The sequence below is a fragment of the Delphinapterus leucas genome, chromosome 5 (assembly GCF_059928025.1).
Source record: "Delphinapterus leucas isolate spDelLeu-1000000601 "Yukka" chromosome 5, BTC_Dleu_Yukka2, whole genome shotgun sequence".
Lineage (NCBI taxonomy): Eukaryota > Metazoa > Chordata > Mammalia > Artiodactyla > Monodontidae > Delphinapterus > Delphinapterus leucas.
Window position 1 is genome coordinate 99,103,719 of NC_143133.1, and position 22,051 is coordinate 99,125,769.

Below are 22,051 nucleotides of genomic sequence, written 5' to 3' on the forward strand. Positions count from 1 at the left end.
TCTTGTGGCTTGTGGGATCTTAGTTCCCCAACCATGGATTGAACCCGCGCCCTCGGCAGTGAAAGTGCAGAGTCCTAACCACTGGACCACCAGGGAATTCCCAAGAAGCCTAATTTTCAAAAGAGCAAAAGATGTCAATACTTCTAAAATAAACCAGATGTAGATGGTAAACAAGCAGATGAAAGGATGTAAATATCATTACTTACTCATGAAAAGCAAATTAAAACCATTTTTAATAATGCTGCTATGAAAATCAGCTTTTTTGCAGACATATCCTTTCAGTTCTCTTGGATATATACCTAGGAATGGAATTTACAGCTCATAAGGAATAAGTTTAACTGTGTAAGAAGCTAACCAACTATTTGCTAAAGTGGCTATACCATTTTACCGGCAATGTATGAGAGGAAACTTCTAGTTGCTCCGCATCCTCATCAATCTTAACACTGTGAGACTTGATTCTTGGACATGCTAGTGGGTGTACAGTAGTATCTTCATGTTTGTTTGTTTTTTTTTAATATATCTTCATTGGAGTATAATTGCTTCACAATTCTACGTTAGTTTCTGTTGTACAACAAACTGAATCAGCCATATGCTTACATATATCCCCATATCCCCTCCCTCTTGAGCCTCCCTCCCACCCTCCCAATCCCACTTCTCTAGGCTGTCGCAAATCACCAAGCTGATCTCCCTGTGCTATACTGCTGCTTCACACTAGCTATCTATTTTACATTTGGTAGTGTATATATGTCGATGTTACTCTCACTTCACCCCAGCTTTCCCCTTCCCTCACCATGTCCTCAAGTCCATTCTCTACATCTACGTCTTATTCCTGCCCTGCCACTAGGTTCATCAGTACCATTTTTTTTTAGATTCCGTATATATGTGTTAGCATACAGTATTTGTTTTTCTCTTTATGACTTACTTCACTCTGTATGACAGTCTCTATGTCCATCCACCTCACTACAAATAACTCAATTTCGTTTCTTTTTATGGCGAGTAATATTCCATTGTGTACATGTGCCACATCTTCTTTATCCATTCATCTGTTGATGGACATTTAGGTTGCTTCCATGTCCCGGCTATTGTAAATAGGGCTGCAATGAACATTGTGGTACATGACTCTTTTTGAATTATGGTTTTCTCAGGGTATATGCCCAGTAGTGGGATTGCTGGGTCATATGGTAGTTCTATTTTTAGTTTTTTAAGGAACCTCCATACTGTTCTCCATAGTGGTTGTATCAATTTACATTCCCACCAACAGTGCAGGATTCCCTTTTCATCACACCCTATCCAGCATTAATTGTTTCTAGATTTTTTGATAATGGCCATTCTGACCAGTGTGAGGTGATACCTCATTGTAGTTTTGATTTGCATTTCTCTAATTAGTGATGTTGAGCAACTTTTCATGTGCCACTTGGCCATCTGTATGTCTTCTTTGGTGAAATGTCTATTTAGGTCTTCTACCCATTTTTTGATTGGGTTGTTTTTTTGATATTGAGCTCCATGAGCTGTTTGTATATTTTGGACATTAATCCTTTGTCCATTGTTTCATTTACAAATATTTTCTCCCATTCTGAGGGCTGTCTTTTCTTCTTGTCTATGGTTTCCTTTGCTGTGCAAAAGCTTTTACGTTTAATTAGGTCCCATTTGTTTATTTTTGTTTTTATTTTCATTACCCTAGGAAGTAGGTCAAAAAAGATCTTGCTGTGGTTTATGTCAAAGAGTGTTTTCCCTATGTTTTCCTCCAAGAGTTTTATACTGTATGGTCTTACATTTAGGTCTTTAATCCATTTTGAGTTTATTTTTGTGTATGGTGTTAGGGAGTGTTGTAGTTTCATTCTTTTACATGTAGCTGTCCAGTTTTCCCAGCACCACTTATTGAAGAGGGTTTCTTTTCTCCATTGTATGTTCTTGCCTCCTTTGTCGTAAATTAGGTGACTATATGTGTGTGGGTTATCTCCGGGCTTTCTATCCTGTATCATTGATCTATAATTCTCTTTTTTATGCCAGTATCATACTGTCGTGATTACTGTAGCTTTGTAGTATAGTTTGAAGTCAGGGAGCCCGATTCCTCCAGCTCCGTTTTTCTTTCTCTAGATTGCTTTGGCTATTCGGGGTCTTTTGTGTGTCCATGTGAACTGTAAAATTTTTTGTTCTAATTCTGTGAAGAATGCCATTACTAGTTTGATAGGGATTGCACTGAATCTGTAGATTGCTTTGGGTAGTATAGTCATTTTCACAATACTGATTCTTCCAATCCAAGAACATGGTATACTTCTCCATCTGTTTATGTCATCCTTGATTCCTTTCATCAGTGTTTCATAGTTTTCTGAGTACAAGTCTTTTGCCTCCTTAGGCAGGTTTATTCCTAGGTATTTCATTCTTTTTGCTGCAATGGTAAATGGGATTGTTTCCTTAATTTCTCTTTCCAATTTTTCGTTGTTAGTGTATAGGAATGCCAGAGATTTCTGTATATTAATTTTGTACCCTGCAACTCTACCAAATTCACTGATTAGTTCTAGTAGTTTTCTGGTGGCATCCTTAGGATTTTCTATGTATAGTATCATGACAATTGCAAACACTGACAGTTTTACTTCTTTTCCAATTTTTATTCCTTTTATTCCTTTTTTTTCTCTGATTGCCGTGGCTAGGTCTTCCAAAACTATGCTGAATAAGAGTGGCAAGAATGGACATTCGTCTTGTTCCTGATCTTAGCGGAAATGCTTTGTTTTTTACCACTGAGTATGATGTCTGCTGTGTGTTTGTCATATATGGCCTTTATTAGGTTGAGGTAGGTTCCCTCTATGCCCATTTTCTGGAGAGTTTTTATCATAAATGGGTGTTGAATTTTGTCAAAAGCTTTTTCTGCATCTATTGAGATGCTCATATAGTTTTTATTCCTTAATTTGTTAATATGGTGTATCACACTGATTGATTTGCATATATTGAAGAATCCTTGCAACCCTGGGATAAATCCCACTTGATCATGATGTATATGATCCTTTTAATATGTTGTTGGATTCTGTTTGCTAGTATTTTGTTCAGGATTTTTGCATCTATGTTTATCAGTGATGCTGGTCTATAATTTTCTTTTTTTGTGATATCTTTTTCTGGTTTTGATATCAGGGTGATGGTGGCTTTAAGGATGAATTTGGGAGTGTTCCTCCCTCTGTAATTTTTTGGAAGAGTTTGAGAAGGATGGGTGTTAGCTCTTCTCTAGATGTTTGATAGAATTCACCTGTGAAGCCACCTGGTCCTGGACTTTTGTTTGTTGAAGGATTTTTATTTACAGTTTCAATTTCATTACTTGTGATACGTCTGTTTATATTTTCTAATTCTTCCTGGTTCAGTCTTAGAAAATTGTACCTTTCCAAGAATTTGCCCATTTCTTCGTGGTTGTCCGTTTTATTGGCATATAGTTGTTTGTAGTAGTTTCCTATAATCCTTTGTATTTCTGCAGTGTCAGTTGTGATTTCTCCTTTTTCATTTCTAATTTTATTGATTTGCATCCTCTCCCTTCTTTTCTTGATGAGGCTGGCTAAGGGTTTATCAATTTTGTTTACCTTCTCAAAGAACCAGCTTTTAGTTTTATTCATCTTTGCTATTGTTTTCTTTGTTTCTATTTCACTTATTTTTGTTCTGATCTTTATGATTTCCTTCCTTCTACTCACTTTGGGTTTTCTTTATTCTTTCTCTAGTTGCTTTAGGTGTAGGGTTAGATCATTTATTTGAGATTTTTCTTGTTTCTTGAGGTGAAATTGAATTGCTATAAACTTCCCTCTTAGAACTGCTTTTGCTTCATCCCATAGGTTTTGGGTCCTCGTGTTTTCGTTGTCATTCGTTTCTATGTATTTTTTTTATTTCTTCTTTGATTTCTTTAGTGATCTCTTGGTTATTTAGTAGTGCACTGATTAGCCTCCATGTGTTTGTGTTTTTTACTGTTTTTTTCATGATATTGGCTTCCGATCTCATAGCGTTGTGGTCAGAAAAGATGCTTAATGTGATTTCAATTTTCTCAAATTTTCTGAGGCTTGATTTGTGACCCAAGATGTGATCTATCCTGGAGAATGTTCCATGTGCACTTGAGAAGAAAGTGTATTCTGCCACTTTCGGGTGGAATGTTCTATAAATATCCATTAAATCTATCTGATCTATCGTATCATTTAAAGCTTGTGTTTCCTTATTTGTTTTCTGTTTGGATGATCTGTTCATTGGTGTAAGTGAAGTGTTAAAGTCCTGTACTATTATTGCGTCACTGTTGATTTCTCCTTTCATGACTGTTAGCATCTGCCTTATTTATTTAGATGCTCCTATGTTGCGTGCATAAACATTTATAATTGTTATATCTTCTTCTTGGATTGATCCCTTGATTGTTATGTAGTGTCCTTCCTTATCTCTTGTTACAGTCTTTATTTTAAAGTCTATTTTATCTGATATGAGTATTGCTACTACAGCTTTTTTTTTTTTTTTTTTTTTTGCTGTACGCAGGCCTCTCACCGTTGTGGCCTCTCCCGTTGCGGAGCACAAGCTCCGGACGTGCAGGCTCAGCGGCCATGGCTCACGGGCCCAGCCGCTCTGCGGCATGTGGGATCTTCCCAGACCTGGGCACGAACCTGTGTCCCCTGCATTGGCAGGCAGACTCTCAACCACTGCGCCACCAGGGAAGCCCCCAGCTTTCTTTTGATTTCCATTTGCATGGAATATCTTTTTCCATCCCCTTTCAGTCTGTATGTGTCCCTAGGTCTGAAGTGGGTCTCTTGTAGACAGCATGTATACGGGTCTTGGTTTTGTATCCATTCAGCCAGTCTGTGTCTTTTGGTTGGAGCATTTACTCCATTTATATTTAAGGTAATTATTGATATGTATGTCCCTATTACCATTTTCTTAATTGTTTTGGGTTTGTTTTTGTGGGTCTTTTTCTTCTCTTGTGTTTCCCGCCCAGAGAAGTTTCTTTAGCATTTGTTGTAAAGCTGGTTTGGTGGTGCTGAATTCTCTTAGCTTTTACTTGTCTGAAAAGCTCTTGATTTCTCCATCAAATCTGAATGAGATCCTTGCTAAGTAGAGTAATCTTGGTTGTAGGTTTTTCTCTTTCATCACTTTAAGTATATCCTGCCACTCCTTTCTAGCCTGCAGAGTTTCCACTGAAAAATCAGCTGATAACCTTATGGGAATTCCTTTGTATGTTATTTGTTGTTTTTCGCTTGCTACTTTTAGTATTTTTTCTTCGAATTTAATTTTTGTTAGTTTGATTAATATGTGTCTTGGTGTGTTTCTCCTAGGGTTTATCCTGTATGGGACTCTCTGTGCTTCCTGGACTTGGGTGACTATTTCCTTTTCCATGTTAGGGAAGTTTTCCATTTCCTTGATGATTAGTGATGTTGAGCATCCTTCTATGTACTTATATCTTTCTATGTGGTATGTATTGGCCATTCATATACCCACAGTGAAATGTCTGTTGAAATCCTTGGCCCATTTTTTGACATGGTTCTTTGTCTTATTATTAAATTATGAGAGTTCTTAAGATATTGTGGTTCAAATGCTTTGCTGGATATATGTTTTACAAATATTTTCCCCAGTCTTTGGCTAACCTTTTCATTTTTTTAATGGTACAGAATGTTCATTTAGAAAAAATTCATTGAGCTGTACACCTACAATTTCTTCATTTTTATTTATGTATATACTCAAAGGAATAGGTTTATTTAAAAAGAGAAAGAGGGAGCTAGATAATGGATGGTTCTTTGAAAGGTGACAAAATCATCAACTAGTAGTCTGAAGATGATACAAAATGGTCTGCAAATACTAAAAACTAGAAAATATATCCATATACTTTAAGAGCCCTTCATAGCATCCGGATCCTATCAGATGCCCAGGCATGAAAACTAAAATTAGCAAAGGAAAATAATGTGTTGAAGGCCTCTCTTCTGCAATTCCTTATTGCAATTCGACCTCTGAATTCTAGGCATTTCAGATTAGGATATATTATACTTTTTGTCAATTACAGTTTTAAGTGGAAACTTTATGTTGATGAGAAAAGCAAAGAGATTCAACTTTAGTGTAATTACATAAAAAACTAATTCATGCAATGCCTTTCAATAAGCATCTGATTGTCAAATACATATGTTAAAAAAATTTAAAACATTACATATACTTAAAATAGATAAGCAACAAAGATTTATTGTATAGCACAGGGAACTATATTCAATATCTTATAATAACATATAATTGAAAATAACCTGAAATATATATATATATATATACACACACATACACACAGGTGAGTCTCTTTGCTGTACACCTGAAACTAACACAATATTGTAAATCAACTGTACTTCAATTTAAACAAAAATTTCATATGCTTTTGTTGGCAGCACAGATAGCTTTATATGTAAGTACTATTTTTTAGTCCTTAATCATCCCAAAATTATCTCTCCTAACATTATAAGAAACAAAAATCATATGTTGGCATTTTTCATATTAATAAAAATACACGCTTAGTAGAATATGAAATGTCAAGTAGAACACATTTTTTGAAGCGATACAATAATACTGCTCTCCACCACAACACCAACTCTTCTTTTGCCCTAACCCATGCCCCAAAGATAGTCTTTAACAGTCTTTAGACATTTTCTCTGCTCAAATGAGTATATATAGGTACACACACATACACACACATGCCATCACAAATACAGGATATATGACATTTTAAAATTCTATTAACCAAAACTTTTTAAAGTTTTTAAATGAGGCTTTTATGATTGAGGACCTGTAAAACATGAAATCAAAAGGGGAAAAGATTTGAGTCAAGTAAGACAAAAATATGTTAAAATTTAACAGAGCCATTGGATGTGACTTGAAATCTTGCTTAAGTTTTGGGAACTTACAGAATATATTATTATTTCTGTTGTAGACACTTCTTAAGAGTAGCTAGAGTGCCTACAATCCTTCCCTTTTCTGTGCCATGATCAATGTCCTTAAAGAAAAAGATCAAACTAATAGGGAGATTTAGGGAATGGCTATTTGAATGAACCTCTCACAACAGAACCGCAGTAAAAAAAATTCCTCACCAGAACCCTGCCATTGTCAATCAATGCAAACAAATCAAAATATAAAGCCTGTTAATAATCGGGTGGACAAGATGACCCTCATCATAGATCAAGTCATACTCCCTCTCTAGCCAGCCTAGTCCTTGCTCAGTGGTTTCATGAAAATAACCACAAGCAGCTGGCAGGAGAAGCAGTTATTCAAGGGATCAATTATATTGACTCACTAAGACTGACCTCACTGCCTCTACTATTGAGAAGCCAATTGCCTGAGTCCCCCACAGGCACTACCTCTTAGCAGGCATCAAGCCCCTTGGATTACAGAAATGGTGACGGCGATCCTTGCTGTGAGAGTCACCAATTCTGAATTTGCCTCTGCCAGCACCACTATGCAGGATTAACTGAATGCTTCCTATAAATCACATGGCGTCTGATCCAGGAATTCACTTCAAATGGCAATGGGTAGATGCACATGGCCTGATTAATCTTATCAAATACTCTTATTCAGACACAGGTGTCCCCACAGTAGGAAGCAATGATTATAGAAGCTTGATGTAAGAGTTATTGCCAGAGCTAAAAACTTCTGAATTTTGGGTGCTGTCCTGCAGGATACAAAATGAGCTCGGAACCATCTACCAAAATATGCTGTCTCCCATCTCCAGAATATATTGGATGTGGGAACCAAACAGTAATAGTGGAGTGGTGTCTTTTCTGCTCTCAAAGTTTTGCTTTTTATCTTATGAACTCTGGAATCTGCTGACCTAGAAGTTTTAGTACCAAAAAAAAAAAAAAATACTTCTACCAGGAGACAGAATAACTGTTTTACTCCACTGAAAGCTGAGCTTATCATGTTCAGTTTGATTTCTTCATGACAGTAGAAAAACAAACGAAAATGAAGGCTACAGGATGGGTTAAGAATGACTGTCCATGACTATCAAGGGAAGAGAGGTTTCTACTCTACCTTTGGGGGCTAGGAAGACCATGAGAAGAACTCAGGGGAATCCACTGGAGTAAGTTCTGGTAGTACTATGCAGTGTTAAGGTTAGTGGAAGCCTATCACAATACCATACAGTCAGAGCTACAAGGGGCTCAGACGCTTTCAAGAATGAAGGACTGGGTCAGGTTGTGAGGAAAATAGCCCTGATAAGCCGAGATGCTAACAGAAGGTATGAAATCTGAAGTGAAACAGGTCAGGGTGTGTGCACTGATACAATATTAAGGATTGTAGCCACCATTAGTTTCCATACTAGTCACTGGTAGATGGTAAGTACCCCCATCTTTCCCTTTAAATACATTTTCTTTTTATTTCCTTTCTCCCAATCATGAAGATGGCAAGTTAGCAGGAATTAAATTTACGTTGTAAAATATCAAGATAGAATCACAGTGGAACCAGGGGCAGCATGATATCATCCCGAATCAGTAGCCCTATGGTACTGCCTCTGAATATGGCACTTCAGCTTGCATTTAGATTTTCTCCCACTAGAAAAGTTGCCTCCATGGATGGGATATAGCAAGGTTATCTCAACATTTATACAAGTGGGGAGGGAAGTGAGTGGAAAGAAGAGAAGGGAAGGAAAGGGGGTAGTTAAACTACTAATGGGTGAGATCTTCTAAACACCCCCTAGGAGGGCTGCCTGGCTTTCCATTTCTCTTTCTGTGGGATGGTCCCCACCACACAGGGGCAGACTCCTGGGGTTACGACTGTACATCATAACCGTGGGTCCTCTGGCTCTAGGAGACAGATCCCTGAGCTGAAAAGGGCTAATCTAATAATTTCTTGTTGGAATATAAAAATTGAAAAGGCAAGGCAGAGAATAAATCTTTACAGTGAAGTCACATTAATGGCAGGGGTCTGGAAAGAAGGTATAAAAACTGCTGATGAGCTCCCAAGAGCTGCTCTGGTTTCTTCTGTTCAAGCCCCACTCATTCCATTCATCAATTTCCAGTATGGGTTCCAAAAATGCCTTTTGGTCCCCCTTAAGTTGGTGAGTATCTGCTGACTGAAACCCCAAAATGCTACTGACTTCTTCTAGGAAGTAAAAAGGTATGCAAGGTTCTCATTTTAACGTCAAATTATCACAATCGTACATTTTCCTTGCTTCCTCTTAGCCCGCTCAAAAACTAAACTAACATAGTGTACTTTTGCCTTCAGAATTGTGACATTAGAACTCTCATGCCTAACGTGCTTTTTCATATCTTCCTATTTTGCAAGAAAGCACATTTACCCCAAAGCTTCAGTCTGTTCATTTTAGCACCAGTTCCGTGTTAAGACATTACTCTGAAATGTCAGCAGTTCTCTGCATCTCGTGATCCCATACTAGTGCCAACAAAGCAAAGTGAATGATTACTGATTAACAATGGAAATGAATTCTGTCCTTAAAAGACAATAGTATATAAAAAAAATTTCAAGCCTAGTCTGTTTGTGCTCTCCATGTGCCTTGCTTCTCCAGTCACTTATATCCTAGATATAGACTTCTGACAAGGGATGCTTAAGCAGTTTCAGCCCTAATCTTCAATTCTGGATCAAGTCACTATTAACATTAATTCACCCAGCCTTTACATCCCAGATTAGATTACTAGGGTTCCTAGCTTGTTCTGATACCCACTGCGTTCTACTCTTACCCTCTCTGCTGTTCTAGCCCTGTTTATACCTCAGTTATTGTAATTAGACCTCTGTTCTAACACTTCTGGAGATTCCTAGTCTGGTCCCTGCCTGGTGTCTTCCTAGTACTGGGACGCCTACTTTCGATTATCAGTCCCAATCCCAAGGACTGGTATCAGGCCATTATCTAGAGTCCAGTACCCAGACAAAATTCTCTGGCAGCCAATCATATAAATATATGTATAAATTTATGAACTCACTCATTAATTTCTCTCTCTCTCTCTCAATTCTATGTGCTTCTTCACCTTGAATTCCCATTAGCAATAGATTGTACAGATTGTTCTCTGCCTGTTCAATCCCTGACATGGGCTACCAAAGAGAACTTTTTCTCAAACACCTGTAGTTTAGGTGAGATTGGCTCTAACATGCAGCAATCTTTCAAATGTGGACTCATTCTAGTCTGTCCTGTATAACAGTAAGCTCGGCCCTACTCTAAAACTTGGCCATGCTCTGTCATATCACAAATACAATAAAACTCTATCAAATCTTGAGATATGGTAAAAGTATACAAACTTAACATAATTTAGAAACCAAACAAATAAACAAATGAGAAATTTTTTCTAAATGGTATGAATTGGAAACTTTGTAATACAGTGATATTAAAATAACATCATATGAATCCTGGACATTTACATGCCAAAATTTTTTTTACATCATCAGATTATAATTTCTAAAACTAGAGAAAAAAAACAATCACATTTTATAACTATATTCTATTATAGCATACAGAAATGACCATTTCATTCCCAAGAGTTCAAGCAGAAATTTCTTGACACAAAACAAAAAAGGTACATCAAAGCAATAAAGTATATACATCTAATCATATAAATTAGTATCTCTTTTGATCAATGCTAAATTCTTCTTTATGAAACATGATTAAATTTCTAATTCCATCTATTGCCAAAAAATGGGATTCCCATTATTTTCTCCAAAGTCTAGCTTTGTTATTAATAGTATATCCTCATTAAAGGTGTTTCCCCTCCTGGCTTTCTCTACCTTGATTCCTAACTAAAGATCAAGTTACAAATGGGATCATTATGGACATAACAAAAAACTGCAAAATAGCCCAAGATTCAAGGAAAAAGCTATGTGTATTTACCTCAGGCCTCTTAAAAGCCAAGAGGGCTGCAGTAAGAACAAGTACAATGGATAATAAGGAACTCCAAATACTGTGGCTAGAAAGGAAAGCCAATAAAACCTCAAAGCAGATGTCATTACCACATTATTTAATAATTATCTGTTCATAAACTAAACTAGTTTACTAGCTCTTTGAATGGAGAAATAGTATCTTATCATCTTATTATTTTCAGAACCCAAAGTAGACAGTTAATATTCTCTTGTTGAATGAAAAAAAAAAAAACAAAACAAATCAAGGATTCAGATGGCTAGTAAAACAGTGTCAAATGTACTCATCTTACAGTGTAATAAAGCCACTGTGGAATGACAACTGCCAGGCAGGACCTTACTCGAAAAAAACCAAGTATATTGTGAGTCCTAAGTCCCATTTCCCCAAAACACTCCGTACTAGTCGATAAACACAAGGCAAAATGCAGCTCACATGATGGATTAATTTCATCTGCTTTTAACTATTCACCAGGTAATTATTTCCCTCTATTCTAACTTAATATTACTATAACACTTTCCTCAAACACTATGCTTAATATTTATCTTTTAAAAATTCACCTTACTACTTGTTTACATTGGTAGGACTTCTCTATTTCAGTCATCTGGCCAATTTATCTTCTAAATTGCTGTTCATAGACATTTTCTAGTGATTTGAAGTCCCAAGAGGAAAATAATAATGAAATTTAGTTTTAACTGTAACTCCAATAAGCTATAGCATTTTTTACTAGTCACTCTGCCATCTTTAAACTTTTTTTTAAATAAAAACAGGACTTTCTTATTGATCTCTTAATGATAATTGATGACAAAATGCAAGTCTAACTCAAAACCTGTGCATAGTACTTAACTCTGCTACTTAGAAAAATGAGATAAAAAAATTTAATACAAATCAGTGTCACCACTACGTTAATCACGTAAGAGCATTTCTAAACTTTAACAAAACACAAGAAAGCACATCCAGGTGTGATTACTGTCTATAATGTATGCTTGCTTAATGTTAACTAACAAGACCAAATTAACAATTAGGTCCTGAAATGCAATCAGTCTTCTTCCATTAAAATAGCACTCACTGGCTTCCCTGGTGGCGCAGTGGTTGAGAGTCCGCCTGCCGATGCAGGGGACACGGGTTCGTGCCCCGGTCCGGGAAGATCCCACATGCCGCGGAGCGCCTGGGCCCGTGAGCCACGGCCGCTGAGCCTGCGCTCTGCAACGGGAGAGGCCACAACAGTGAGAGGCCCACGTACCGCAAAAAAAAAAAAAAAAAAAAAAAAAGCACTCACTGAACAGAACTTCACTGGACTGGAATGATGCTTTGTTGGATGACATTAGGATATGCAAAGCAACTATTAAATTCTGCACTAAAGTGGGTGTCAACAAGCAGAGTAGCAAGAAGAAAGGTTAGAATATGGAGATCCTTTTAAAGATCTCTTAATGCTGGCAAACAGCAGTCAAAAAATGGCTCATTTCTGATCAATGCATTAGGCTGAGAAAAATCAGAGTTCATGAAAATCCATAAAGAAAAGAAAGAATAAGCTTTCTAAGAAAGACACAACACCCCTAGCTATGAATAGACATCACAGAAAGGCTATTCAGCACATTTTCCCCCTGCCCTCTCCCAACTACACAAGTGCATGTTGGTGCTATGGTGGCCTTAATGCCTTTTCCGCAGCTGCCATGTCGTGTCAGGATTCCCCATGTCCTCCTTAAAGTATAAACACCTATGCCAACACATGTGGTGGTTATGTAACCTAACTCAAGCTGGGAATCACTGAACTTATTTACTCTGGTGATTCAGATTTAAATCTAGGTCTCTGTGGAAAAGGAGGCAGAGAATACAAATGCATGTTATGACACCATTTTTCATTAATATTTATTGTATAACTGAAGCAAACTCAACATTTTCTGCTCTTTTATAAGTCTGACGAAGAAACGAGCTTTCGGAAATGCTCCAGGTTTGACTAGGTATAGGTCAGCATCTGCTAGACTGAATGACCTGGGCAGAACAAGTCCCTTTTACAGGGAACTCTTTATTTTCTCTCTCTCTCCCTGTTCCCCCCTCATGGTGTTTCCACTCACCCACACTGTCCTTTCCCTTCCTTCTCCAGCCTTTGCTTTAAGCCCACCACCAATAGCTACCTCTTAGCAATGCTGAAGTTCACAATGTCAAGATAATTTTTTCAATGCTACTTAACTCCGAGATAATAAAAATACTTTAAACACTGGTCAGACTTCAGAAATAATAAAACAGCAACAAATCAGTTTTCATCTTGACCAAAGAGGTAACTCATCTAATTTATTTCTGGACTTAGCAAATGAAATGAAATACATAAAGCATGTCTTTCATCAATCCAACAGATCAAGTTATCTTTAAAAAGAATACATGCTAGGGACGTCATATTTAGTACAATTTTCATGGTGACCTAGTTGTAAAATGCTTCAGGAGCAAAGCTAAGGTTTTCATGTTAAAAATATGTTTTCTTCTAAATGTTTTACTTTATCCTTATTCCTTTTCTTCATTACTTAAATAATAAATTCAGACTAATTTTTTCCCAAGAGACCTCATCTGATTCATTGATGGTGAAATCGATTGATTTTATAATTTTCTGTAATTCTGATATAAGTAAATCTCACAGTTTTCACCAAGGAATTTCTACCAATCCACCTGATATTCAGATCAAACCTCATCTTAGGGTTACCCTAAGCATTTCAACTAAAAGTAATCTTTCTACTCTCTAAGTATCCATAGAACTTCTGTACCCCTCAGACAGACTAATCACATACTGTTCAATTATTTATGCATCCATCTTATCTCCATTATATTATAAAGTTATTGAGAGCAGGACTATGCATGTCTTAAAACATCCATGTATCTACCAGAGTACTCAGGACAGCATACAATAAAACATTTAATAAATAATTAGGAAAAGAGTATAGAATTATTAATATACATTATAGCATCATTTGAGAATCTACTTACAGTGTATTATCATTTTGGGAAATAAGAAGTAGGTTCCCAGAGCAAGTGGAATATAATAAAATTATTAGGCAATCAATCGACAATGATATTTCTAAAAATAACTGAGTTTATTTTTATTTCATACTTGTTTACTTAACTGTGGCATTTATCATCTAAATCACTGTGTTTTAATGAGCAGTGTGCCACAGGAAAAGAACTTGGGCTTTAGAGTCAGAGAAACCTAGGCTTTAATCAAGAAGATCTGATTATGAATTTACTGAGGGATTTCTAGGACAAAGAGAATAGGGAAACATAAAAAAACATTATCATTCTTTCACTTGATAATGAAGTCTTAGAATTCCTAGGAGTGACAGTAAACATTTATTTTCTTAAGACTTACAGCCATTTGCGTAGTTACCTGTTGCCCTTTTCACAGAAAATTTAAGGGAAGGAACAGACCCTTGGTCTGCTGGCCCATGGAAACAAAGTATAGAATCTAACCTCTTCACTCTCTGGGGAGAACAAAAATATCAACATTCTTGTATTTGTCAACATTTTTCAAGGCTAGCAAGATCACTGTGCTTTTAGTAATAAAGTATATAAATCAGTATTGTACTATAGTCATGTAAGATATTACCACTGGTCAAGAGTGATAGGTGAAGGGTACATGGGACTCTACTATTTTCGCAACTTACTGTGAGTTTATAATTTCTTCAAAATTTAAAAAATATATCAGTAAGGTAATGCAGTTTGAACAAATGTTAGGGAAATTAAAACAAGTAAGCTGCTTCTCTAAACTCAAACACTCAAAATGTACTAAGAAATCTGGATATTTTGAGAAGATACTTGTGGGATTCTTTTTAAAGTGTTGAGTCCTATATATTTACAATAATTAATCACCTCCTAAGTTATATAATTTATAAAGCAAAATTTTACTTACATGCTGTTTTTTAGTGGATGCTTTACTTAGGGGAAGGCAATAAACCTAAAAGATTCTGTGCAGATAAACTAGTTGTCCCCCCAAAGAAAAAATAGCAAATACAAAATAATTTTGGTACGACTTTCTAATATTAGATAATGACTGTGTATCAGATTCCTACTTTTCTTAGGCTAATATTAAATTAATTGGCCTCCCTGAAGTCCATACTGGCTGGAGAACAGAGGGACACAACTAGGAAGAAACATTATACAGGAAGAGGAAGCTGGGCCTGGCAGATTCATCAAGTGTTGAAGATATACCTATCAAAGGTATGTCAAAGGGCTTCCCTAGTGGCGCAGTGGTTGAGAGTCCGCCTGCCGATGCAGGGGATGCGGGTTCGTGCCCCGGTCCGGGAAGATCCCACATGCTGCGGAGCGGCTGGGCCCGCGAGCCATGGCCGCTGAGCCTGCGTGTCTGGAGCCTGTGCTCCGCAACGGGAGAGGCCACAGCAGTGAGAGGCCCGCGTACCGCAAAAAAAAAATGGAGGGAAAATGACTCATATCACTAAAAAACATTACTTTAAATATTCTTCCTCAAGTCTTACAGCTTCTGCAGATGCAATACTTAGCATCTCCCAATGTCCTTCTCCTGCAGGTTCAAACACATGCATGTACTGGGGAATCAGACAGAACGAGGAAGGCTGAGATGTAAGGACGAAGGGATTCGCAGTTACTGTTAACAATTCTAGGCTTAAGATGATAAACTAGATGTTCCAGTGTTGAGCGTGTCTGTGCTGGAGCCTGACATTTCTACAAACTCAGTGGTGAGCACAAAACCCCAAAACTCTGCATCCGTACAGTCAAATAATACAGCAGCTATGACTGCCTGTTCAACCAAATGAAACACTACAAAATATCGGCTGTATTGCTATACTAGACTTTTCTCACTCTGCAGGGCTTCTGCTTCAGTTGTTTACAGAAGTGATATTCTAGACCTTGTGTCTTGTTTATTAAATAATCAGTGTCTTGTTTATTAAAGATTCAGGGGCCCAGTAATAAAGTAACCTCAAAAATTCCCATTAAAGAAAGGAAAACAGAAGTGTGAATGAACAAAAACATTGTGCAATGAATCCTATTTAGCTTGGAGAGAAATTATCTACATTTCTTTATTATTACATTTGTTTAGAATGAATGAATGAGTGAATTTCCTAAGTATTTGGCATTTCTTGAGCATGCAGTTAGAGGAAGGAAGGCCATAGGGAAACATGTTAAGGGATTTGCCCATGGTAAACATGTTAAGGGATTTGCCCAAGGGAAGCAGAGGAAAGAGTGAGCAGAGGCTGGCACATGGATGTCCACTCAGTCATTCATCAAGTATTTATTGAGCACCTATTATGCACAGCTCATTGCCCCAGCACTAAATGTACAGCGGTCAGCAAAACAGACAGAATCCACGTCCACATGAGCAATACTCTTGGGTATCTCCTACCCAGTTTTTAATGATTAACACCATTTTCAGCAACATAATTCCACAAGCATCCATCCAATGAAACAGGAATTCAGAGGTTTAAAAGAAAAATCTAGGACCTCCATCTAGGGGGAGGAGACAGATAAATAAAGCAGCTATTAAGTAAAGGTACGACAAAAGGTGCTAAGGGAACACACAGGGGAAGGACAACCAAGTACTACTTCTGGTAAAAGGACCAGCTTCCAGGAAGGAGAGGGTAGCACACTTCAGAAACTTCAAGCAGGAAACAGAACATTTCTCTGTCCATGCAGAGGACACGCTCTAGGCTCAAACTGAGATCAGAAGTCCTTACACTGCCTACAGGGTCCGTGGGCCTCCACTACCCTGACCTCAGCTCTCACCTTCCTCCAGCCAACCCCCTACTGTTCTCTAAACACTTCAACACCCTCCTGCTTCAGGGCCTCAGCACCTGCTTTTCTCCCAGATCTAAAACTCTCTCACTCCCTTAAATGCGTTAATAAACCTCTGCTCAAAAGTCACCTTAACAGAGGGGAACACACATTGTAATATTACATGAAAATTAGCTTTCTAAATATTGAAAAGTAATGCTGCAATTATTCATGGATTAATGCTCCTTACAAGATCTGGGATGACTTCAAAGACTACTTGACTGAATTATTTCAGTCTATTGTTTTCCCTTTAAGTCCAAGTAAAAATCGAAGAAATGCTTTATCATTTGAGAATTTTTTAATTCTAAATTTTTCTTAAAGAAACAAAACTTTACCTAGCTTTTTCTAAAACCACATTAAAAAATGTTAACAGCTAAGTATCAGAATTCTCTAATGATGCTTTCTTTTATAAAAGCAATTTTAATAAATGAAAGCCAACTGTACAATAAGAAACTCAAAGAAACATCCTTTAAGTGCTATTGCCTTCATATTGAGATCATGACCAGGCCAAAAATTATTTAGCAATGTCTGTCATAAACTTCCTACGCTGGTTCAAATACTATTGAAAGTAGGAATTAAGAAGTCAAAAACATTAAAGGAGACCACTAGACATTTAACAAACAGCTAAAGTTTTAATAACTGACAATACTAAGTGTCAACAAGGGTGCAGAGCAACTGAAATTTTCTTACATTGCTTCAGATAAGAATGCAAAACAGTAGTCATTTTGGAAAACAGTTTGGCAGTTCAATACCAATATTGATAAATACACACTTTTCATAGGACCCAGTAACCCCACTCCTAGGTACAACTCAAGAAAACTGAAAACATTTGTCGTACACACAGACCTGTACATAACTGTTTACAGCAGCTTTATTTATAAGCGTCCAAAACGGAGAACTCAAATGTCCAACTCATGAACGGATGAACAAATCATGGTACCTCAATATAATGGAATGCTACTCAACAATACAAAGGAACAAATTTAGTGGCGTGCTAGGGCTGACTGGTACAGCTTATGAAAGCCCACTGTTAATTTTCAGGAGTTTTGCAAGCTGATTTAGGTAGCTTAACACGGGCCATGATGAGAGTATACACACTGCAATAATTAGCAGATGCTATCAATCAGGGATTGTTTTTTCTTTTTTGGAGAGCAGGCTGTTACAATGTTTATCAGCATACCATTTAAAAAACTACTGATACATGCAACAACTTAATGAATATCAAAAGTATTATGATATATATATGGAATCTAAAAGAAAAAATGGTTCTGAAGAAACTAGGGGCCAGACAGGAATAAAGACACAGACGTGGAGAGTGGACTTGAGGATACGGGGAGGGGGAAGGGTAAGCTGGGACGAGAGTGGCATGGACATATATACACTACCAAATATAAAATAGATAGCTAGTGGGAAGCAGCCACATAGCACAGGGAGATCAGCTCGGTGCTTTGTGACCACCTAGAGGGGTGGGAGAGGGAGGGTGAGAGGGAGACGCAAGAGGGACGGGATATGGGGATATGTGTATATGTATGGCTGATTCACTTTGTTATATATAGCAGAAGCTAACACACAACTGTAGAGCAATTATACTCCCATAAAGATGTTGAAAAAAAAAAAAAAGGATTACGATAAATGAAAGAAGACACCAAAGACTACATACTGTACGATTTCATTTATGTGATATTCTAGAAAGACAACAGGGACATTAATTTGATTAACAGTTGCCAAGGCCTGGAGGTAGAGGGAACAGATTCGCTACAGAGGGGCATGAGAGAACTTTTTGGAGTGATAGAAATGTTTCATATGTTGATTGTGGTGGTGATCAGCCAATTGTATACATCTGCCAAAACTTTTACCACATGTAAATTATACCCAGTAAACCTGACTACAAAAAAATTATAGAGTAGAAGTCATTTATCTCTTAATTCTTTTATGGATGACAAATGCATCACACATACAAAGAGGGAACTGGAACTTAGTGGAAATAGATAACTCACATAAAGAGAAAGAGATTAAAATGGTAAAAAAAAAAAAAAAGTGAACTTGTAATCACAGGAAGTAAAAAAACAGGGTCGGGATAATCCTGCCAAGAATAATGTAGAAATGGCCCTACTTTGAGTGTCATTCCAGACTAGTATCATTAAGAGAGGTTAGTATCACTAAGGTCTCTTCCTACTCAGAGTCAGTGGCTCAAAAATCCCGTGATATTTTGTGTTATGACAATGTCAGATCCACTTTTCAACTACAACGAAACATCAATTACTCATTTTAACATCAAGCAAATGCTGTCATTGACTTAGAGCCAAGTGCAGCCTTGTTGTTAGGAGTGCTGGCTCTGACTTTAGACAGTCTGGGCTCAAATGCTGGCCCGCCAGTGGCTATGACTTTGAACAAGCTTCTCTCGATATCTATTTCCCCATCTGTAAAATGGGATTAACATTTTCCTGAGGTTTCAATAAGAATGCATGAAAAATGACTTCTATGTGCTAAACTATCAATAACAAACATTTCTTATGCATAATTGGAAGTGAAAGATATAAATTATCAAATCTAATCCTAAGAATTTTAATTTTCCTAACATAGGAGATTTATTCTTTAATTATACATCCAGTGGTTCATAATTCTTTGCATAGCCAGATCTTTTTGAGAATGTGTTGACTCCATGGATCCTTTCCCCAGAAGAAAATGCAAATATATGCTACATTCATATGATTCCCAAGGATTCAAGGACCCTCTGAAGCTCATGCATGAAATTAAAAATGCCTGATGTAAACTCTTAAAATTACAAAGTTGAGCAGTGGATTTTAAGAATTGTCAAAGTAGAGAATCCAACTAATACTGAAACAGCACACTGTCATTTACTTTTTTAAAAAAACTTTTCTTTTCCAAGTAAGACCAGAACATCATGTTTCTAATTCATATCTCCTTTCTGCAGAAATTTTAAATTAGAAGCATAACATTTTTTACATGAATCAATTTCAACTCACAAAAAGACACTAGTAGTAGAAACCTATATTTCTACCAGCCAGAGAATGAATGGTTCATAGTGTAACATGCACCACTGATGCTCAAATATCATAGGAAGGGTTCCCAAGTCAGTCTAATGCAGTCTGTATTTTTAAATATCAAAAAAAACTGATTCCTATGCTTAGCGTCCCATATTAAAGTTTTATTTTTCTTTTCAAGCGAGATTTATATTTTCCTAGACATACGCACTACTAGCACATCTAGTTTATTTATTTTTTTAATCAAACATATTTTTAGTTGTTTTATGTTGTTTATTTGTTACCCCGTCTGATGGTGGAAACTGTTCCAAACCTGCTATCAAATAATTCCAACCTGGAAATATGCTGCTATCTCAAAGCAAAAGGTTTTGTTTTTCTTTAATTGTTTCGTTTTCATACTACAATAACCACTTGGCACTGACCAACTCATGCCCATCACTGAACAAAAAATAGTTTTTCGCATGCAGTAGCACCATTTTCCCACAGGAAACAACGATTTTTAAGGCACTGGAAGTCGAGGCAAGGGTTCACATACATAGTAAACATCCTTTCAATCGGTTTTATCTGATTATTTCAGTAAAAGGAAAACCTAATACCGTAGATCTCGGAATTCAATGGTAAAAATCAATGAAACGCTGCACCTGAGGATCACACACTGGCCAGGTCTGCCGAATGGCTTTTGGTCGGAAAGGTCACATCTGCTGTTTAAATCCCACAGTAACCGTGAATGTTCGCGATGCCACCACATCCCCCGTACAAGAGAAAAAAAGGGCAAACACACTCCGCGAGAGCATCTCTGGTTGCTTCCACAAACGAAGGTTTCCAGCACAGGGCGTGGGGGTGGGGGGAAGAGCAGGGCTCGGGAATAAGCCAGGAGAGGCCCGCAGTCGGCGGAGACAGCGCCCGAGGGATGGAGGCCTCGCTCGACGGCGCCCGGGGGCGGGGGGCTCCGGAAGCCGAGACCCCGCGGGGTCTGGCTGAGGGACCCGGACCGGACCCCGATTCCTGTATCGCCAAGTTACGCCCCCACTGCTTACAGGAGGTAGCGTCCAGCCCCCTCCTCCCCCACCCCCCGAACTACCCCAGCATCGCTCCCCACCGACCGCAGCCCTTGACCCCAACCCCGACCCGTCCGCTACGGCGCCCTCTCCAGGCTGCGGCGGAGGACACAGGCCAGGCCGCCAGCCCTGGAGACGGCGGCGGTGGCTCTGGGGCAGTGCGGTCCCGGGGGAGGACGGCAGCTGGGCCGCGGCCTGTCCCCAGGGGCAGCAGGCGCAGGGCCGCGAGTGGGCAGCGCCTCCGCCCCTTACGAACAAAGCGGCCGCGGCGCGCCGGGCGCAGGGCTGGGGGTGGGAGGCGGCGGGCAGGGGGCACTCACCGGAGGGCGGGTGGGCGCAGGCTGGCCTGACCCGGAGCGGGACCGGGGCGGGCCGGGCTCCGCGCCGGAGGCGCGCTGGCGACGGGGAGGGGGCGGCGGGCGCGGCGTCCACGGTGGGGCCCGGGAGCCCCGCTGAGGGGGACGGGGCTTCGGGCCGGGATCGATGCTGCGGCCGCGGGGTGCGGGAGCCGGTCGGCCGAGGCGTGCAGCGGCGCTAGGCGGCCAGGGTAGCGACGCCGCCGCCTCTCCCTTCTCCTGCCCCTCTCCCTGCTCCCCTGCGTCCTCCTCCTCGCTGGGTCCCCGCCGCCGCCGCCGCCTCAGCCTCGGCGCTTCTCGGGCTTCTCTTCTCCATCAAGGCCGGGCCGCCCCGCAGGGACCATCCCGGAAAGTGAGGGGCTGTTGCCGTTTCCCGCAGCTGTTGGTGGCCATCTTTAATCCTCCTCCTCCTCCTCCGGCTTTCTCCACCTCCCGCTGGTTGCCTGACTGACTGACTCTGGATCCTCCTCTTTCCCTTCCTGCCCCTCCTACTGAGCCGGCCGCAGAAATTGCAGACGCTCTTCCTCTTAACCCTTCTTTCCTTCCTCTTTCTTTACTTCCCTTCCCTCTGCTTCCCGCTTTTACCCTTCTCTTACTAGCTGGCTTCGCCCCCTCTTGCAGGCAGCGGGCTCCGATTCTCTTAGCCTGAGTTTGGCCCCCCTTTTCACTCTTGTCCTCTCCTTTCCCTTCCAAGAGGTACACACCCCAGCTTCCTTCCTTTCCCCCGTCCTGCTCTCAGCTGCTCCCGTTTCCCTCTCCCAACCCCAGCCCCTCTCCCGCGGTTCTCACCCTCCTCGGTCCCAATTAGTCCAAAGACTCAGCTAAGAAAGGACAGCTGGGTTCTGCTCTCCTTAACCCTACACCCATTTGCTGGATGCTGTCAGGCAGCGATGGAAGAACGGGAGGCTGGGTTAATTTTACACAAGCTGGAGTACAAAAGGACTGCCCACGCTAGCTGTTCTACTACGCAGCTTTGAAACTCCTGGATGGTGTCGTGTTTGGCTCCGGCCCAATAAA

At 39.3% G+C, this 22,051-nt stretch overlaps 1 protein-coding gene across 5 annotated transcripts in view; it reads right to left on the minus strand.

Annotated features, from left to right (window-relative positions):
• The window catches only part of WDFY3 (WD repeat and FYVE domain containing 3), a 259,871-nt gene extending 238,072 nt beyond the window's left edge, over positions 1 to 21,799 (minus strand). For 3 of the 5 annotated variants that reach the window (XM_089912205.1, XM_089912204.1, XM_089912203.1), the window contains exon 1: positions 20,999 to 21,798. The gene's annotated coding sequence lies outside the window, so the exon portion shown is untranslated. Of the gene's footprint in view, positions 1 to 20,998 lie in introns of all 5 variants that reach the window. The other 2 variants (XM_089912207.1, XM_089912206.1) reach the window with 1 other exon arrangement.
• Positions 21,800 to 22,051: the final 252 nt, after the last annotated feature.